This window comes from Babylonia areolata, chromosome 23 (genome assembly GCF_041734735.1).
Source record: "Babylonia areolata isolate BAREFJ2019XMU chromosome 23, ASM4173473v1, whole genome shotgun sequence".
NCBI classification, from domain to species: Eukaryota; Metazoa; Mollusca; class Gastropoda; order Neogastropoda; family Buccinidae; genus Babylonia; species Babylonia areolata.
In genome coordinates, this window is record NC_134898.1 from 18,290,768 (window position 1) to 18,311,750 (window position 20,983).

The 20,983-nt window shown below is 41.8% G+C and overlaps 1 protein-coding gene across 2 annotated transcripts in view; it reads right to left on the reverse strand.

The window, feature by feature from the left end:
- The window catches only part of LOC143298182 (diacylglycerol lipase-alpha-like), a 130,656-nt gene that overhangs the window by 88,345 nt on the left and 21,328 nt on the right, over positions 1-20,983 (reverse strand). The gene's annotated exons all lie outside the window — the stretch shown is intronic.

A 20,983-nucleotide genomic window follows, 5' to 3' on the forward strand; every position in this document is an offset into this window, starting at 1 on the left:
CTTCTAATGTCCCAGATCCATCGATCAACATGAAGCATGATAGAACGTCTCCGTCACATTCTGTGTGTCTCGCTCTGAAATCACTAGAGCATGCTGCCCCGCTAGCTGTGCTTCCTTCAGGCTACCATCCCTTTCTTCCCTTATTCTTCTTCTGATTCACTTTGATACTCATCCATTTCCTTTAACACCAGCATTTCATGTCCAGAAAATAATCTTGCAAGGCAATGTAGTTGGAGGCAATTGTGTTGTAATAATAACAATCACCATCATCATCACCATAATCATAATAATTATGATAATTATTATAACGACTATAAGAAGGAGGAGACGAAGATGAAGAGGAAGAATTAAAATCATTCCCACATTGGCTCTCAAGGCCTGACCAATGCGTTCGGTTTATGCACAGCTCACACATCAGCTTGATTTTGCTTTTCTCAACACGCAGATGTTTCGCAGCGTACATGAATCAGTACACATGCTCTGAAACTATGACCTCAATTATTGTACATTATTATTTCATTGTTTTGGGGTGTTAAAGAATAGGTATTGATTAGCATTACTCATTTCCTTTGGGCTGACATTTGCATACCTTTCAGAGAGTAGGGTGGTTGGGTTGGGGAGAGACAAAACCTTTTCCGTGCAAATCGACCAACAAAACTGCCATCGTGGACGCCAGCAACATGGATTCGGTTTTCATTCGAACTTCCCAACCTCCCCGAACCCTCCCACCCATCTCTGTCTCTCCCTGTGTGTGTGCGTGTATGCGCCCGTGCCTGTGTTTGAAGTTCAAATACTCATGCAAATTACATAAGCTGTGTTCACAAGTATGTTTTGTTCTTTCTAGCCCCCTTCTCTGAAGGACGTTGTACGTTGAATGGGCTTTAAAGCTTTGTTGTTGCCTCCTCTCTCTCTCTCTCTCTCTCGTGTTGTGTTGTGTTGTGTTGTGTTGTGTGTGTGTGTGTGTGTGTGTTGATATTGACACGACCGCATCCGAACCAAGCATTCCCCCCTCACCCTCCCAACAGCCCCGTCTCCCCAATTCCCCCCTATTCCCCTCCCCCTCCTCCCGTTGTATATTATATGACTATGTATATAACTTTTCTTATTTTCTTTTTTGTCGCCTGGACACGTTATGTACCGTTAACTACTGTGGTTTCCGCACAGCGAGTGAGACGGCAGGGGACAAAAGAGTGGGAAAGGTGGAGGAGAAGATGGAGAAGAGGCGTTGCTCCGGAAACGATTCCCGTTTCTAAACTTTCTGTGTTGTCGGCATGCTCAAATGGTCTGGTTGGTGAATGTGAAGTTGGAGTTGTGGTGTTTGCTTTTTGGTGTAGGTCTGGAGGACAGCTTGGGGGAAGGGGGGCGGGCGGGGGGGTGGGGTACCAAGTCTCACAGCCGTCAGATCCCCAGTCACCCTGATTCCTTTCTGTTTCAGGTTGTCTCTGCCTTTGGACGTCCATTCTGCCAGGCCATCTGGCCAGTTAGACAATCATAGGCGACGGTCTGCTGTTGCTGCCTCCAGAACCAAAATGGTGTGCGCGGACGATGTCCTCACGCGACTGTCTTGCCAGCCACCGTGTCTTGCAGAATGTCGACAACCTTGCTGACGCACACATCGTAGGTTTCGTTGGGGATCTGGGAATATTGAAGAATTTCTTCCAATGCATGAAAAAATTGGTCAGTTTCTCTGCTCAAAGGCCCCTAGTTCCTGTGTTGTCGATCATGTTGTGTCAGTATTTTCTGTTTTGTCAGTTATCACATCCAGAGCACGATTAAAATTATCTTTTTCAACATCTGATGGCGTAGAGCTTCGACTGTTTAGAAAATAAATCTTCTTTTCTGTTTTTTTATCTGTCAAACATTGCTTGAAGTGTTTTCGCCATTGCATCAGTAGGACCAGAGTTAGTTTCGACGTCACTGGTACACAGTAGGACTTGAAACAAAATCAGAAACACACAGCTCAACCGAGCTCTTCTTGTCCGCGCAGTGTAATTAAACATGGTGGCTGCCATCTTTGCACGGCAAGTCATGAAAAAACATAAACACGGCCACAAAGCGTCCACAAACCGTTCGAAAAGTAATATTTTCCGTTGGCACTGTGTTCAAACCTTGTACGGCTATCTTCTGACAAAACGTGATTGTTCATAATCTCTTTTTTCTTTCTTTCTTTTTTTTTTATTGGTAAATACAGAATATTTCGCAGGACAACTTTCACAGCACGTCTCCGAGGTGGGAGAGGAGGGACTTGGAGTGGATAGAGGCGGGCGGGACGTGCAACGAGAGGATCTATGATTGACGTGCTTTTTTCTTTGTTTCTTTCCTTATTTTCAATATATTTATTTATCTTATTTCCCCTGCTTTCTGACCTTTTCCATATTTCCATCTTTGTTTGAAAAGAAAAAGTCATTTAAGGAAAAACAGCCCAACAGACCAGCACGAAAATGGAACATCCAGAGAGTAATTCTGCCGCATCATGGTGCATCAATCACGACATGAAAGTGTGTGGTTTTGCTGTTTGTTTGTGTGTGTGTGTGTGTGTGTGTGTGTGTGTGTGTGTGTGTGTGTGTGTGTTGTGTGTTTTGTGTGTTTGTTTCGGGGGTTTGTTTGTATTTTTATTTTCAAACACGCCGCAGATATTTAATTAAGGGCGTGTACATGTCTGTCTATCTGCCTCCCTGTCAGTCTGCCTGCATTAAACCACTCTTCATCCTCACGTCTCTTTACCGATCGAGCTCAAATATGGCAAAATGATCAATTCTGTCTGTGTATTTGTTGTTGTTTGTTTGTTTTTGTTTCGAGGCAACTTTGTTAAAGTGATTACAGCTTACAGAAATTTCAGAGCAAAGCATTCGCCCACAGCTCTGACTGGAGAAAGTGACCTTCAGCTTTGCTAATAATGAGGTAAGGCCTCGCTGTTTTTTGATCATTTGTTTGCTGTAATTACATTATTTTGGTCTGTTTTCTCTCAGTTTGGGATCGGATTCAGTGAATGGAGAGTGCAGGGATAATGATCATCTAACTGCATACTAAGAACGAGCTATTGAAAACAAAAGCAAACACAGAGGCAAGACCTTCACACAAGACTCACGTATGATACCTGCTTCATCCAAAACAGGAATTAAATAATAAATGAGAAGGAATACATTGTAAAGCAGATTATTTTGCAACGGGACCCTCTGAATCGTTATAATCCTGATCTTTGACCTAGATTTAGTTAAGGGAGGAATCTATGATCTGGTCAATGTACCAGGAGGAGGAGGAGAGAAACAAGAATAGGAACTGGAAGATATAAAAAAACAACAACAAGATAAACAAAAAAGAACATCAACAATAACAACAATAAGAACAGCAGTACTATCCCTATACTCAACCCATGCTCACCACCATCGATCTGTCTGGAGGTTTTGTGTACAGACGAGCCATGAAAAGATGTACAAAGATTGGTGGAAATGGGAAGTCTACAAACAAAAAATCTAAGGCTCTCCAACACAAACCACCCATGTGATGGAGACGTACAAACGTAGACTGATGTAGGGACAGAGCAGATATTGAGCAAGCTGCGACAGGCAAGATGGAACAGTTGGGGGGGGTGGGGGGGGATTATATATATTGAGAGAGAGAGAGAGAGAGATCGATATCGATATCGATATCGAAACTTTTTTTTTGTATTGGGGGAATATAACTACTCCAAGAACACTGTGACTGTCAACTTCTTCAATGATTTTGCCATTTATATATTAAAAAAATATATATATATAAAAAGAGGAGGAGTTAGTTGCAAACGTTTGACGCTTCTGTCTGACTGTAAACATATATTTCGTTTTCTGTAAATGCAAAATCAAGCGATTCAGTTCAGACCAATCAGTTAATTGATTAATACTATCCTGCAACATTCTAGAAACTAAAAGATTTGAACTGTTGACGTGTTAAGTCGTATCCTCAGCAAATAGTTCACATCTCGCAGTGAGGAATGAAGGTATACATTTTTTTTTTTTTTTAATGGAAAACAAAGAGGGTCCCAGCACAGAACCTTGGGAACATCACATTCAATAGGCAAGAGATAAAGTTCTTTGAAATTAATCATTACTAGTTGTTTCCTGTCATATAAAAATGACGACAAGAGTCTAATGTGTTGTTTGATAAGCCATAAATTCTAAGCTTTTTTTCTTTTTTTTCTTTCCATTTTTAAAGAAGGAGTCCATGGTCAATCACATCAAATGCTTTTGCGAAATCCTCAAATAAAACTCCAGAAATGTTACTATTATTAATATTAGTCAGCCACTTGTCTGTTGATGATGTCAGTGAGGTGTGGCATATATGATTAGGTCTGAAACCAAACTGACATGGCTGGAACAGATTAAAGGAATGAAAATGATTGAAAATGTGTTTTGGTGTTGCTTTCTAAGGGTTTTGACAAAGTATATTGAATCGACATTGGTCTATAGTTTGAAGGATCTGCATGCTCCCCTGGTTTGTTCTGCGGGATGACTTCTGCCAGTTTAAAAGCCTTGGGAAACTGATTTTTCGTTATACGTAAGTCGTAAATGTAAGAAAGGGTTTCGGAAATAACTGGTGCAGAGAGTTTCAAAATTTTACTATACATTCCATCCAAGCTTCCGGTAAGAATTTGTTGCAAGTGTGATAATGCATTATACACTTCACGAACACCCACAAAAGGACTGTTTGATTCAGACGAAATATATGTATATATTTCTTCTTCTTCCTTTTTATTTCTTTTTCTTCTTCTTTTTTTACGTTTAGATTTTAATGGAACAAGTTTATCAAATATATTCAAAAATATGGAACCAAACTTCAAATGCTTCACCCGGATTTGTGAATTGATATACAGTAGAAATATTCAGACATGACTTCTCAAGTTCTCTAAATCGAATTTCGAAAAGTTTCTAAATCGAGAGAGAGAGAGAAGGAGAGAGAGAGAGAGAGAGAGAATTTTCTTTAATGAGGGAAGTGGAATAAACAAGGACATGCTTTTTTTTCATCCAGCCCTCAGGGCAAAGAAAATCAACAAGCAAACAAACAAACAAGCAAAAAATTATGATAATAATAATAATAATAATAATAAATACCCCCCCCCCCCCCAAACAAAAAAGCAACAACAAACAAACAAACAAAACAAAACAAAACAAAAAACACACACAAAACACACCAATGAAGCCACCATTACCACTACAACTAGCACTATTACCACTACTACCATTACCACTCCTACTGCTAAGTAATTTTTTTTTTTAATAAAGAGAGAGAGAGAGAGAGAGAGAGAGAGAGAGAGAGAGAGAGAGAGAGAGAGAGAGAACAAAGCAATGTTACAGCCAGAAAAACAAAAACAAATGATAAAGCGGACACACACAAACGAATGCACTTGCATATGCACAATCCCTTACAGCAACAACAACAGCACACTATACTACTACTACTACTACTACTAATAATAATAATAATAATAATGAGAAGAAGAAGAATAGTGCATGGCATTTTGTTTTAACATTTCCTGTCTAGAATAGCATTGTCAGTGAGGTTGACTTCATCATTCATGTAATCTCCATTTTATCAAACAAATAGTTTTTTAAAGAGCTTCTGAAGTTAACACTACTGGTTATCTGTGTTAAAAAGGAAGGCAGATTATTCCAGTACGAACCATCACTGTATGAAAAGCCTGACTTAAAGAGATCAATTCTTGAGAGAGAATGCGAAACGTTTTATTCAGATTAGGCCAAGGCCCCTAACTGAATGGGGCAAACATACGCTACATCAATTCTACTTGTAAATCTGAGAGAGAGAGACAGAGACAGACAGACAGACAGAGACAGACAGACAGACAGACAGACAGGCAGAGACAGACACAGAGACAGACAGACAGACTGAGAAGGAGAGAAACAAAGAAAGGTAGACAGGGAGAGTAACATGAAAATATCAAACACACACACACACACACACACACACACACACACACACACACACACACTGGGACAGGAAGACAAATACCAATGGGTGGAGGTATGGAATGCTATTCATCAGGCACAAAAAAGCGAGAAAAAATCATATTAACACTGTGAGAACCAAAACAACTCAAAGATGTCGTAACACAAACATAGCATTTGTGAACCTACCATGCTTGTAGGACACAACCAGTTCTTGTTAAATCACAATACTTGACACGATCATCTTCTGGACTTTCCTTTTCCCCTCTCCAGACTACTCCATCCATCCCTTTCCAGAGAAATCAAACTCATCAGAACCCAACCTGCAAACCATCACCCTTTACGCTTCTCTGATTTATAGTGTGTCCATCTCCCCATATCTCTCTCCTCCTTTCCTCCATCTCTCCCACATTCTCTATCCTACCATAATTCTCTGTCTCCCTCCCAACTTTTCTCCTTCCCATTTTTCTTCAATCTCCTCTCTCCAACCTCTGTGTCCCGATCCTCCCCCCCCCCTCAACCCCCCCACACCCCACACCCCTCTTTCCCTGGTGCGAACAAATCAGGATGGAGTATAGAACAAAGAAGATATACTTGTGTTGGGAGGGAAAGAGAATTGCAGTCCAGTCGCCTCAAGCGGCCATGAACCATCCACTGATGGGCTCTGAGAGATGCTCACCACCATCGATCCGTCTGCAGGTTTCAATGAAGATGAGTCGTGAAAGGTTGTACCAAGAATAACTGAAATGAGAAGTCTCCTATGTCTATGGCTTCCCAACCCAAACTACAAATCTGACAGAGAAAGGCAAACGTGAATTGATGTGGCCAGGACAGATATTCAGAAAGGCATACACGCAACAGAACAAGATGGACAAACAGAAACAGAGGGAATGACGGAGTAACAGAGAGAATGACAGGGCCAGACAGGGAAACAGTGACAGACAGAAATTGTAGATAGAAATCGTCATGGGAAATGGACGGTATCCATCAGGTAAAAACTAAAGAAAGAAAAGGAAACTTAATTAAACAACACCTCGTAAGTAACGTGACAACAAAAAACACTGAATTTGTCAAACTTCCAGTCCATAAAACACATTCCATCCCATGCAAACAGCCAATTCTTGTCTTAATTATCTGAAATTGCTTTTCCTCCCGTCAAATTACTCGCTTTCCATCCACCCTTCTCCTGAAGAATCAAACACGTCAGAACGTCATTTTTATTTTGGTTGTCTTCCGTCATCCTGCACGCTTTTATGGCCCCTGGTGTGCTGCACATCCCTCCCCCGACACCGCCCCCTTCTCATTATCTTTTAGAGAGGGAGAGCTAGAACGAGGTAGTGTGTATGTTTATACAAATCTAAGTTCAGTTTTGTGATCCCAAAAATGTTTGAGAGAGAGAGGAGAGACAGGGTGTGTGTGTGGGGGGGAAGGGGGGGGGTAGATTGACAGACTGAAAAATACAGGAGGGAGTAGGAGTGGTGGTTGCCAAGTCTCTGAGTCTCTACCACCCTCCAGACTTTCTTCCATTCCAACCCCCCCTCCCCCGACCTCCCCACGCCTCCCCCCCCCTCTCTCTCTCTCTCTCTCTCTGTTTTAATATCTTTTCTGTCCACATCATCACTCAGTCCGCGTTTCCCTGTGTCCATCAGATGAGTGGTTTGAGTTGGGAAGCCATAGACTTGGGAGATTCCCCATTTCCACTTTTTCTCAGAATAACGTTTTTACCGCCTATCTTCAATGAAGCCTGCAGACGGATCCACGGTGGTGAGCACCCTTCAGAGCCCATCAGTGGAGAGTACATGGCCCCCGACGGCCACTGGACTTTCATTGTCTTCTTTGTTCTACACTCCACACCAATGTGTTTGTGCCAAAGATACACTGAGGGGATGAGGAGAGAGGGTTAGGGAGAAGAAAGAGAGATAGAGAGGGAACAGATATGGAGTAAGGAGTAGAAAGGTGGGGGGAGAAAGGGGATAGAGGGGTTGGAACAGACAGAGCGTGAGCGAGAAAGATAAAGACGAGAGAGAGAGGCAGTGTTGAAGGAGGAAGACAGACATGCACAGAGAGAGAATGAGGAAGGCTGGGAAACTGCTTCTTCTCCTCCTTCGATACATTTGAATACACCCGTGTATCTGTTACTTCATTAAGGAATAACATCTGATTAAAGTCACGACCTGTGGAAGACTACACTTGGCTACTGTTTTTGCACAAAGTAAGGTCAAGTATGTTGAGACTGTGAGACCAGAACGAGTTCTATTTTTTCTATGCTGACAAAATGAGTCCAGCCTGTCTTGGCGGTCTAATTTTCATCATACTCAATTCGAAAGAGAATGTCAGGGATCAAAGGTCAAGGTCAGAACAATATGCGATGCAAACTGTTTTACTTACTGCAATATGATGATCTGCTTTGCAATGACCTTGTCTCTGTTCTACTGGATTAAGCTGGTATCGCACGTGAGTCGTATACTATATGAAGACCATGCCTCTGTGTTTCTGTTTTATTTCTGACAATACACGTTCCCGATGCAGATGATTCTTTCAACATCAGAACCATGTTAGGGTTGCCCCTAGTGGCATGGATAATGTATCAGCTCCATATTCCACGCATCCTGCCGTCTCTGAAATCGATCCAAAACTGAAAGCAAACAAGCCTAAATGATGATTGGAGAGTAACCTGCCCTTGCGCCCACTGGCTGCCTCTGCCTTTTTATATGTGTGTGTACGTTGTTTTTCCAAGACACCTAAGATCGGAACAGTTTTATCATATTTATTTGCTTTTTGGAACAGTTTGATAAATGATATATGTCATGTCAGTGTTTTGATTTGCAAACTGAGATAAATGAATGCTACTCACCTTTCCTTCGTTATCGCATCAGCGACCATTTTCGTCCTGCCAACGATACTCCGCCTTTGCGCAAGTTTTTCACGTGCCCAGCCTCTCTTACCAGCCAACCTCTGCTCTCGCACTGCTACTGTCACCATGGTGAACGTCAATTACATCAGAGCGTTGCTGTCAAATATATCACGGCATAAACAATTCCGACTACACGATGACACAACGCAGTGCATCATCAGCTTGGGCATCGGCAGAGCAAAGACAAAAAGAGGAACCAGAGCGGGCAGACTTCGCCGATTGAGGGGCTCTGTCCCCTGCACTGATCGTCCTCTCTGATGTCATAACTGCTGTTCCTGTGACTGTCACCGACAACTTCAACATTCATGTTCAAGCTGACTCCTTTACTTCTCGTGACACTGTCCTCTCTGACGCTTTTCCAAAATGTGGTGTATCTCCCGTGATTGGTTCTGGTTTGCTTCCTACTCCTCCCACACATGTCTCAACTCCCGGACCTTTCTTCCTTCTCACTGTCCTCCACTGCTCAGTCACCATCGTCTCCTTCCCTTGCCTGTCTGTCTGACTCACCTGCTTCACCATTAAATTTCTCTCAGCCTGCCTCTGACCTCTTTCATGCCTGCCTGTTCAATGCTCAATCTGTCTACCCCGATCAAAAGACTGACTATATTTCGGATTATATTTTTGAAAATAACTTTGATATCGTATTTCTTACCGAAACCTGGTTAAAATTACAAGGTCACGAACCCAAACATAAACAACTGACCTCCCCTGGATACAAAACGAAGTCACTTCCTTGACTGTCTCGCCATCGTCTATAGAGACATCTTGGAGTCTTCCCTTTCCTTCTCCCATAACCACGTCTTTCTACATGACACTTTTGAAATGCCCGAAGTAACTCTCAGTGTTCCCGGCCACTCAATCATCTTCTGTTGTCTCTATCGTCCTCCTCCTACTCGTAAAAACAACCTAACGTCTTCTCTGTTTCACGATGAGTTCCGAAAATTACTTAATTACTACAACCTTCGTTCTGGCAAACTTATCATCCTCGGAGACTTCAGTTTTCATTTCGACAACCAAACTTCCACTGATGTCAAACGCCTATGTATATCTCTGTCCAATCATTCTATCTCTCAGCTCGTTACAGAACCAACACAGTGACTGTAACTGAAGAACTCTCTTCCGACCATTCTGCTGTCATATTCTTGCTTAATATTTCAAAACCTACCAGTACCAAAAAATCCATTACTAGTCGCAACCTTAAATCCATCAACATTAACACTTTTTCTTCTCAAGCTGCTGAACGCATTTCCAAAAATTCTTCCCACACCGACGTCTCTGCACATTACAACATTGCCCTCTCTCAAGTGCTGGATGAACATGCAACACCCACTACCCGCATGCTCCCTGATAGACCTTCCGCCCCATGGCACACACAAGACATTCGACTTGCAAAACGCAAACGTCGCCAATTGGAACGGTGATGGTGATCAACAAAACTGAAAGTCCACTATCAAGTCTTCCGAAAACAAATAAAGTCAAACATATGATCTCATCAGCGAAGACAAACTTCTTTTCTTCTCAAGTTCTCGATGCCACATCCACCAAATCTCTTTACTCTATCATGTCAAATCTTCTTGGTACTGCAAAAAAGACTCCTCTTCCTTCTGCCTACACTTCATATAAACTCACCAATGTCTTCTCCTCTTTCTTTTTCGACAAAGTCCAAAATATTCGTACCATTTAGACCAAATGCCCTCCCAACCTGCTCATACTGATCCTCAATTCAACGGCACTCCTCTCCATTCCTTTAATCCACTGACTGAAACAGAAATCCATGAAATCCTGAAAGAAATGACAATAAAATCCTGTGAGCTCGATCCTATACCAGCCTCTGTCTTTTCCAAATGTGTCTCACAGCTTCTCCCAACAATCACCAGTATTGTCAACTCATCCCTTCTCACTGGAACGCTTCCATCCACTTTCAAAAGTGCAATCGTCCGGCCTCTTCTGAAGAAATCCCACCCTGATGCAAACATTTTGAAAAAAAACTACCGGCCAGTTTCTAATCTTCCATTCCTGTGCAAACTCCTTGAAAAAGCTGTCCTGAAGCAGCTCAACAACCACCTTTGTTTCAACAATCTCATCCACCCATTTCAGTCTGCATATCGTGCTGACCACAGTACCGAAACCACTCTCCTCCACATCCTGAAAACCTACTGCTAGCGTCCGACTCAGGACAGATCTCCCTTATCACTCTTCTCGACTTGTCAGCTGCCTTTGATACGATAGACCATTCAATCCTTCTTTCCCGTCTTCATTTTACATTTAGTATCAACGGCACTGTTCTAAACTGGTTCAAAACTTATCTCACTGATCGATTCCAGTCTGTCATTGTTGATAATTTCCAGTCTGAACCCGTTAAAATCGAACATGGAGTCCCACAGGGATCTGTTTTAGGCCCAGTGCTCTTCACACTGTATACTGCTCCTCTCGCTGAAATCATCAACCGCCATAATGTCAGTCATCATTCTTTTGCTGATGACACTCAACTCCAGAAGAGTGATGCCCCCGAAAAATTGTCGTCACTCTTGCAAGAAACATCCACGTAGTGTTTCTTGGACATTCAAAACTGGATGACTCTAAATAAGTTACAATTGAATGCGGGCAAAACTGAAGCAATGATCATAGGAACCAAACCAAACAAAAATTATCTTCCATTACAACTGACACAATCAAACTTGGCAGAACATCCATCCCTCTTTCCAGTTCAGTCAGGAACCTTGGCTTTGTCCTTGACAACACACTGTCCATGCAAAAATTTATCAATCTGACATGTCAATCCTGCTACTGTCAATTGCGGCGCATCAGTTCCATCCGGAAATATCTGTCCATTGATGCAACATCTAGACTTGTCATCGTTTCTCTCATTCTCTCTCGCCTTGACTACTGTAACTCTCTATTGTCTGGTTTGCCTGCTTCATCCATTCAGTCTCTTCAGCGCATACAAAACTGCTGCCCGACTCGTCCTCAGAAAGAAAAGATCTGAGGACATAACTCCTCTTTTGCAACATCTCCACTGGCTCCCAGTCTCACACAGAATAAAGTACAAGATCAGCACTCAATGTTATAAATGTATTCACAAATCTGCCCCTTCCTATCTCTGCAGCTGCCTTCACCTCTACACTCCATCTCGCTCACTACGATCGGCGTCGGATCCACTCTGTTTTCGCATACCCAGATTCAAACACTCGACTGTTGGCCGCCGTTCTTTCGCTGTCTCTGGGCATTGCAATTGGAATGAACTTCCTCTTTCGCTTCGTCAAGTCTCCACACTCAGCTCTTTCAAGTCTGGCCTTAAAACCCACCTCTTCCCAAAATAGCCTCCCTTCCCTGCCTCTTCCTTGTCTTCAGTTTCTCCAGTTTTAGAGTTATGCATGCGTGTGAATGGCTGGTGCGAAAGCGCTTTGGTCTCTGCACAACATTCAGCGCTATATAAATACCATTATTATTATTATTATGTTGTTGTTGTTGTTACAATTACAACAGACATCCCCACCCCAATCCTCTCAACTATATTTTACCTCGCTATCAGCAAAGCTAGAGGTAGCTTTCTCCAGTTACAGCTATCAGCAAAGCTAGAGATATCTTTCTCCAGTTACAGCTATCAGCAAAGCTAGAATTATCTTTCTCCAGTTACAGCTATCAGCAAAGCTAGAGATATCTTTCTTCAGTTAAATCTATCAGCAAAGCTAGAGGTAGCTTTCTCCAGTTACAGCTATCAGCAAAACTAAAGGTGGCTTTCTCCAGTTACAGTTATTGGTGGATGCAGTGCTTTGAAATTAATGCTGGCTCCAAATTACTTAATTCCGTAAATTTGTCTCAAACCAAAAGAATGAAGGAATTGATCTGGTTTATCTGAAGGGGATTTGAACATTGGAAGACAGCAAATGTAGGACCAATGGAATTCCCTCTACAGGTAAGAGCCATCTATATGTTTATGTTTGAGTTATACACATTGCCATAATTTTGTTGTCTATTGTAATTCCAGTGTTGAAGTCTATGACCCGCCTCATGTGAAATGTAATAAATAGGTGCAAGTCTTGGCATCATCACCGTCGATGTCTTCGCTAACGCCATTATCATTGTCATCATTGCTGTTGTCTTCGACTTCTTTCTCTTTTATTTTTCTCTCCAGTTATTCTCTAAAATTTGTGTTGGGGAAAAGACAAGAAATCAACTTATATGACAAAGGAAACGTTTTATTTCTTCTTCTTTTTTTTAATAAGGGGGACTACCCATGCTCTCTCACACATTGCAAGAAAGAGTGGGGGAGCTTTCTCACAGTTGAGAAAAAGCATGGAGGGGAACGACCAAGGGGAACGACCACGTTTTCTCGCAAACCCACGCTTTCTCGTCAAGTGAGAGAAACTGTGGGGGCGCCCTCCACGCTTTATCTCAAAGTGAGAGAAAGTGTGGGAATGCAAGAAAGCATGGCTAACAAGGGGGCAATTTCAGATACTGAGAAAAGGATGAATGGTGATTCACATAGGATGAGGGTTTTTTTTACATGTTAGACGTTCAACAAATATTTGTGTTGTTCTGTTATTCACGAGTTGTTGCTTTAGATTAAGTATCTTTGAATGTTTCCAGTGTTGTTGTTGTTGTATTGTTGTTGTTCTTTGCCTGATGGATACCTCTCTCTCTCTCTCTCTCTATTTCCCTCTTTCCTCCCCCTCTCTTTCTCCCTGGAACAAATACATCAGCACGAAGCACAGAACAAAGACTGGTGGTGTTGGAAGGAAAAGACAAAGTATATTCTCTCTCTCTCTCTCTCTCTCTCTCTCTCTCTCTCCATTTCCCTCTTTCCTCCCCCTTCTTCTCCCTGGAACAAATACATCAGCACGAAGCACAGAACAAAGACTGGTGGTGTTGGAAGGAAAAGACAATGGCAATCACGCGGCTGTCTCAAGTCCTGTACACCCCAACTCGTGGGCTTTGAATGGTGCTCGCCACTATCGATCCGTCTGCAGGCTTCAACGAAGATGAGCCATAAAAACGTTGTAGCAAGATTGGTGGACATTCTACAAACACGAAATTTCATCGCTGATACTATCAACCCAAAAACAATACTATGATGGAGACGTGCAAACATGGACTGAATGGTGCAGACGGAACAAACATTCAGTTAAGCACAGACAGAGAGAGACACAGACAGACAGAGACAGACGAAGACAGAGAGACAGAGGCACAGGGAGAGAGGAAGGCAGACAGAAGTAACAGTCACACACACACACACACACACACACACACGGTGTACACACACACACACACACCACACACACACACACACACACACACACACCACACACACACACACACACACACACACACACACACACACACGGTGTACACACACACACACACACGGTGTACACACACACACACACACACACACACACACACACACACACACACACACCAAGAGATGGAAATAGAGATAGGAAGGGAAGCATGGGGGAATGAAAGAGGGATTGGGGTATATTGAACAAAACAATCAAAAACAAACAAAAATCAAGCATAGATTGGTAAATGATTGTTAAATTATATGAAAAATGAAACACAATACCTCTGATTTTTGTGATGAAACAAAAATTGTACAACCACACTGTTAGCAAACATGAGAAACATGAAATCCTACTATATTCAGCTACTACTTTTCTAAAATCATCAGAAACTGGTTTTTCACATCTATACAATGTATTCTAGATTCCCTCACAACCCTCTCGAAGGAAAGTATCAGCAATGAATACCACAGTTATCTGCATACACTGTCATCAAGTACGTCAGTATTTTGTGCACTCTCTGTCTCCCTTTGCACTCTCTCCTGTGTGTGTGTGTGTGTGTGTGTGTGTGTGTGTGTGTGTGTGTGTGTGTGTGTGTGTGTGTGTGTGTGTGTGTGTGTGCGTGCGTGCGTGCGTGCGTGCGTGCGTGCGAATGTAAGTATGTGTGTGTGTGTGTGAGGAGTAGAGTAGTAGTAGTAGTAGTAGTAGTAGTAGTAGTAGCAGCAGCAGCAGCAGCAGCAGTAGTCCTAGCAGTAGCAGTATCACATCTGGATGGAGTGCAAAAAAAAAAAAAAAAAAAAAAAGAAGAAGAAGACTGGTGGTGTTGGCAAAGACAATGGCAGTCCAGTGGCCATAACGGGCCATGTATTTACCAGTGGTGGGCTCTGAACGGCGCTCACCACCATCAATCCGTCTGCGGTCTTCAGTGAATATGATTATGCGCCATAAAAACGCTCTACAGAGATTAGTACCGCGAAACTAAATTATGAATCACACACACACACACACACACACACACACACACTAATAAACACAAGCACATGAATATCATGTCAAGAAAATATACCATGATATACATTTTAGTCAGAGAGAGAGAGAGACAGACTTAAAGACTCTTTATTAACTTCAAATAGGATAATTTGGTATGTGCTATGGGTATCAAAATGACATTCAATCATCAGCCACTCCACATCTGACAATCACAGAAAACAATGGCAGCTCACGCATGCTTGCTCTCTCCTCCTCCACCACATTATCACCACCACCACCACCACCACCACCCCACACAAACATGTAAACACACATACTTCCTCACAAATATATACAAAATTAGCAAGAGCTAGCGCACTCACCCCTGTTTATTTAATACTCAGGGAGAGAAAGGCACTGATAAAATATCAACAGTAAGAACAACAATAATAAAACCAATACACCACAACTCTAACAACAACAACATTCGAAATAGTATAGTAAAAGAAATACTGAGTACAAACCTCTCTTGAATGATTTGACAGAGACAGCGAGGCTGAAAGAGAATGAGTCAGAGAGGGACAGAGACAGAGAAAGGCAGGAGGGCAGAAAAAAAGACTGGGAAGAAGGGGAGAGTCTGGGAGAGAGACAGTGAGGGACAGACATAGATATAGAGAGAATGACTTGGGGAGACTGAGGATCAAAGACAGAAAAACGTGGACAGATGAAGGGGGAGTAAAAAAAAAAATCCGGCAAGAAAAGGCAACTATCATTATTCAGTAAGGTGGGGAGTCTCCGAGTGGAGTGAATGTATACATACATACATTTTTTTTTAAATTTTTATACACACACACACACACACACACACACACACACACACACACACACACACACATACATACAGACAGACAGACAGATGGAGTAAGAGAGAAAGAGAGATGGAGGAATGGAGTGAAGGAAGAAGGGAGAGGGAAGCCAGAGACAGGCAGACATGGTAATGGAAATATTTAAACTCATTAATGATATTCAATAGTTACTGTGACATTGCACAAACACTGCACTTATGAACCTATCAGCGTACCCTACAAATCTGACGTTCATCATATGAAATGGCCTTGTTTTTCACTTCCACGGGCTCCAGTCTAATCTCCCTCCATAAACCCCTCTCCAGGGAAATCATGGATGTCAGATCCTTTATGGCTATGAATTATCTGTATGTCCTGCGTCATCCAGTATGTCTTTATGGTTTGTGAAGATGCTCTCTCTCTCTCTCTCTCTCTGTTTCTCTCTGATTGTGTGTCATTCTCCGTCTCTCTCTCTCTCTCTCTCTCTCTCTCTCTCTCTCTCTCTATCTCGCTGTCTCTGTCTCTCTCTGTCTCTGTCTTTTTCTGTCCATCACTCTATCTTTTTCTCTCTGTCTCTGCCTGTCTATCTGTCTGACTCTCTCTCTCTCTGTGCACAGTATCAATATCAGTAGCTCAAGGAGGCGTCACTGCGTTCGGACAAATCCATATACGCTATACCACATCTGCCAAGCAGATGCCTGACCAGCAGCGTAACCCAACGCGCTTAACAGAATAAACACATTAGAACCGAATGCAGAAAACAGAAGACTGGGGCTTGAGGTGCTCTCTCTCTCTCTCTCTCTCTCTCTCTCTAAATTATTGCACTCTGTGTAGATGAGATACACTTCATTTTAAGTTCTCCTGCTTTCAGTAAATTAAGTGAACAGTATTCTGCAAAAGCATTATCTAAGTTTCAAAATAAGTTCCGGCTAAGTCTGTTGATGGCATCTGATAAGGAAAGTATTGTGAAGAATTTGTCAGTTTACTTACATGAAGCATTTAAGTTACGATGAATTATGATATAATCTTGATGATTGTTGCAACTTGTGCACTTGTTTCTTTAATAATGTTGTATACTGTACCCCTTCATGAGGGGCAATGGCCTATATGATATTATATTGATGAATATATCATCCGAATCTCTCTCTCTCTCTCTCTCTCTCTCTCTCTCTCTTGAAAGGATATTCAACAACAGATCATATGTTTGCTCTTTTGGCACTGGTACAAAAGCAATTTTCTAATAATCGTAAACTTTATGTAGCCTTCATTGATTTCGAGAAAGCCTTCGACTCCATAAACAGACATCTGCTATGGCCAATATTGTTGAAAAATGGAATAAGAGGTAAATTGTATAAGTGTATTCGGAGTATTTATGATACCGTAAAATGTAGAGTTAGATGTGGTGCACAGCTGACAGATTATATAGCCTGTACAGCTGGAGTAAAACAAGGTGATGTGCAGTCCAGTGTTGTTCTCCCTTTTCATAAATGAACTGGCCATTGATGTTATTAATAACGGAAGACATGGTGCCACTTTTTCTTTTGATGCATTTGAATTATTTATCTTGTTATTAGCAGATGACGTTGTACTTTTGTCAGAAACTATTGTTGGTCTACAGACTCAGCTGAATAACTTACAACGTGCAGCAAGTTCCCTTCAACTGAAAGTCAACATGTGTAAGAGTAATATCATTGTATTTAGAAAGGGGGGATATTTAGGTTCACGGGAAAGATGGTTTTATGATAGTATTACAATGCCTGTTGTCAATGTTTATAAATATTTGGGGATAAATTTTACTACACGTTTGAGCTTTGTTTCTGCTTGTAAAGATCTTGCTAGCAGGGCCAAAAATGTCTTATTGTGTGTTATAAAAAGATTATCTTCGTTAAATAACACTTCTCTACAATTGTTTTTGAAAATTTTTGATGCTCAGGTACAACCCGTCATGCAATATGGTTCTGAATTATGGGGTCTGCATAAAGCCGCGTTGGAATGTGAATCTGTGCATTTGTTTGCGTTGAAGAAATTTCTAGGCGTAGATCTGCGTACACCTAATGATCTTGTTTATGGTGAAACAAATAGACATCCGATATATATTAACTCTGCTATACAGTGTATACGTTATTGGCTTAAGTTGTTACAAATGGAAGATTATAGAATACCTTATAGAGCTTACAAAATGTTGTATGAGTTAGATATTAGGGGAAAGAGAAATTGGGTCACAGATGTACGTATTTGTTTACTTAGATATGGATTTGGTGATGTATGGTTGAATCAAGGTGTTGGTAGTATAAATCAGTTTGTAAGACTTTTCCGGCAACGCTTGATTGATTGTAGATGGCAGGACTGGAATTACCATATTCAAAACAGTGAAAGATTTAGCTTCTATAGAACTTTTGGACATTCGCATGATGTTAAACAGTACTTGGTATGTAACATGGACATGTATTTGAAGTATGTAACAACAAGATTTAGGTTAGGCGTGTCAGACTTAGCTACACATTACTATAGATACAGAGATTTTACTGACAATGATTTAATTTGCCCACTATGTAAAGAAGACAAAGAAGACGAGGTACATTTTGTTTTTCGTTGTCCAGCTCTTTGTAGAATTAGAGAAAAATATATACCACCTAAGTACTATCGACAGCCATGTTTATTCAAACTGAGTTTATTATTGTCATCCACGAGACATGCTGATATATGGAATCTGGCACTGTTTTTACACCAGGCATTTAAATTTCGGGATATCGTGACATCTTAAGATGCTGTACTTCATTGCAGCGTTTATGTAATGTGTGTATGTATTATGGTTGGTTATATATTTTCATTTTGTTTGTTATTACTTATATTGTCACTTACCCCTTCATAAGGGGCCTAGGCCTATTAATGAATAAATAATCTGAATCTGAATCTGAATCTCTCTCTCTCTCTCTCTCTCTCTCTCTCTCTCTCTCTCTCTCTCTCTCTCTCTCTCTCTCTCCAGTACAGACACCTAAGGACCAAGAGCAGAACACAGATGACTTATGGTTTTGCAAGGGAGAGACAAGGGCAATCAAGTGACTTGGGGGTCTCTGGATGGTGCTCACCACCATCGATCCGTCTGAAGGCTTCAAAGAAGATGAGTCGTAAAAAAAAGTTCCACCGATATAGGTGGAAATGAGAAGTCTCCAAACACCAAGTCTGTTGCTTTCCGAATGATATTCAGTCTGGAATAGCGAGGGTAAGGAGAAGAGGGACAGCAGCAACAAGGCCCACTAAGCACCCCCTCATCCCTTCTCTCTCTCTCCCTCTCTCTCTCTCTCTCTCTCTCTCTCCCTCTCTCTCAACCCACGACCTGTCATTCATATACTCTATTACTGCACGACCTTTTGTTCAAACAACCTGCTATTATGGCCACGACCTTTTGTTCAAACATACTATTGCCACGACTTCCTATCACTGCCACGACCTCTTGTTCTAACAACCTTATACTACCAAAACATCTTGTTCAAAAGAGCTATTATTGATAAACCCTCTTGTTCAAACAGCCCTTCACCAGAAGGAAGAGCGGAATGGGAAAGAACACATGGCGCAGAACATTCCAACGACACTGGCCCAAAACAGTCAATGGCGGTTCTTCCGTATACTGGGTAGTAAGTCAGTAAGTCTTATTATTACCGCAACTTCTTGTTCATAGACCCCATTATTGCCACAACCTCTTGTTCGTAGAGCCCACTGTTGCCACGACCTCTTGTTTGTAGAGCCCACTGTTGCCACAACCTCTTGTTTGTAGAGCCCACTGTTGCCACAACCTCTTGTTCATAAAGCCCACTGTTGCCATGACCTCTTATTCATAGAGCCCATTATTGTCACGACCTTTTCATCGTACAGCCCATTATTGCCACGACCTCTTGTTCATGGAGCCATTATTATCACCACCGCTTCTTCTTACAGCCCATTATTGTAACGACCTCTTGTTAATCGAGCCATTATCGATCCGAACTCTTGTTCCAAGAACCCATTATTGCCAGGACCTCTATTCATACAGCCCATTGTTGCCACGACCTTTCGTTCATACAGCTCATTAATGCCATGACCTCTGTTCATACAGCCCATTGTTGCCACGACCTCTGTTCATACAGCCCATTGTTGCCACGACCTCTGTTCATACAGCCCATTGTTGCCACGATCTTGCTGCCACGACCTCTGTTCACACAGCCCATTGTTGCCACGACCTCTGTTCATACAGCCCATTGTTGCCACGACCTCTGTTCATACAGCCCATTGTTGCCACGACCTCTGTTCATACAGCCCATTGTTGCCATGACTTTTTGTTCATACAGATTATTAATGCCACGACCTCTTGTTCATACAACCCTTTATGAACCCTATATGAACGCTTGTTCAAAGAACCCATTATATGCGACCATTTGTTGATACAGCTATTATATTTTGCTTATACAGTCCATTAGTGCTAGGAATTCTTTTTTTATGCGGCCCATGATTGCTAAGAACTCTTGTTCATACAAACCCATTTATCAGCGTCATGATCCATTGTTCAAATAACCCCATCATTGTCACGACCTACTGCTCACACAAACCCACTAAGCGCTGTTCACGACATGTTCATACAGCCAGTTATTACCAGAACACGCCATTGCCAGAACCTGGCATTGCTCTCAGCACAAGATTGTTAACGGCTGTTTGAATCTTAGTGAATGTGTTTGTGCCTCGGTACTGCACCTCTTTTTCTCTGTCTCTGAGAGAGAGAGTGAGTGAGTGTGCGCGCGCGCGCGTGTGTGTGTGTGTGTGTGTGTGTATGAATTCATTACATAACTGTTTGCTTGCCAGTCTGCTCCTGTACATATTGTTTCTGTCCATCAGTGTCTTTCTCTCTCTCTGTCTCTTTATGTCTGTTTTTTTCACTTACTCTAGCTTCAAGCCTAGCCTATTACCCTATATTTTTATCCATATCTCTTTTTCTATCTCTCTTTCTGTGTTTCTCTGTGTACATCTGTTTCTTTATAGTCACTCTCTGTCTTTCTGTCTCCG